Source organism: Gavialis gangeticus, unplaced genomic scaffold (assembly GCF_001723915.1).
Source record: "Gavialis gangeticus isolate Ggan-Ray unplaced genomic scaffold, GavGan_comp1, whole genome shotgun sequence".
NCBI lineage: Eukaryota > Metazoa > Chordata > Crocodylia > Gavialidae > Gavialis > Gavialis gangeticus.
This window is the reverse complement of record NW_017729018.1, coordinates 3,918,340-3,919,258: the sequence shown is the minus strand read 5'-3', so window position 1 is coordinate 3,919,258 and position 919 is coordinate 3,918,340. Positions and strand designations below refer to the sequence as shown.

The 919-nt window shown below is 57.0% G+C and overlaps 1 protein-coding gene across 3 annotated transcripts in view; it reads right to left on the bottom strand.

Moving 5' to 3' along the window:
• The window catches only part of PIP5K1C (phosphatidylinositol-4-phosphate 5-kinase type 1 gamma), a 103,042-nt gene that overhangs the window by 101,586 nt on the left and 537 nt on the right, over nt 1–919 (bottom strand). The gene's annotated exons all lie outside the window — the stretch shown is intronic.

Sequence of the window (919 nt, the reverse complement as noted above, 5' to 3'; positions counted from 1 at the left end):
TCCTCCACAACCCATCACTTATAGCAAACAAGGTGAAACCTAACCCTATGGACCATTACAGAGCTCAAGCTTTTCATCAAGGAAACAGACAGCATGTAAGGAACACCTTCAATTAAAAATGCACTTTCAGGAGAAAGAGGATGGATGACATTGGGGTTTGACTGCAGGACTAAAGCTAAGGAGCTCCCAGACTAACCGTAGAGAGGTGGCTAGCTGTGTTTGCCTGAAGTCAGGGCAGGGTGGCACCTTAGGACTGTTTCAGAGGCACCAGCTTTCATCAGTGACGGCCACTTCATCAGATACATGACCTTGGCCAGATCATGCAAGTGTCCCAGGTTCCCCATCTATTACATGGGGATCACCACTTCACTCCATTACAAGGAGGCTGTGAAGTCAAGAGTGCCTGCGTGGCTGCTAGGACACTGCAGGGATGAAACCAGGGAAAAGCCAGTGGCAAGCTAATCGACAGGCATGCCTGCCTGCCACCAGACAAGCCACTGACTGGCAAGATCCGGCTGGGAAAGAAAAGGTGGCTTTTGCCCTGCAGCCCTTTACACGGCCGATAACCCCAAGCTGGCTTTGTCAGGGGGCTCCTGCTGCAGGACAGCCGGGCACGAAACCATCTCCTGGGGGGCAGAGGACTAGCCCAAGGCTGCCCCCAGGATACGGGCTCGCAACAGGTTATTTGCCCAGCGCCTCGCACCAGCCACAGAGCTCCCACTGCTCACCGGTCATGCTGCTGCCACCGCTGCACCTGACCCCATGCCGGGACTCCAGCACCCGGCTTTCTCTATACAGGGCGCCCCACGCCCATGGCATCGCCTGAGGCATGAGAAGCAGGGTCAGGGGCTCGTCGGCCAGGGCTCAGGCCAGGCAGCGCCTGCCAGCTCTGTCACCCAAAGTGCAGCACCGGGGGGGG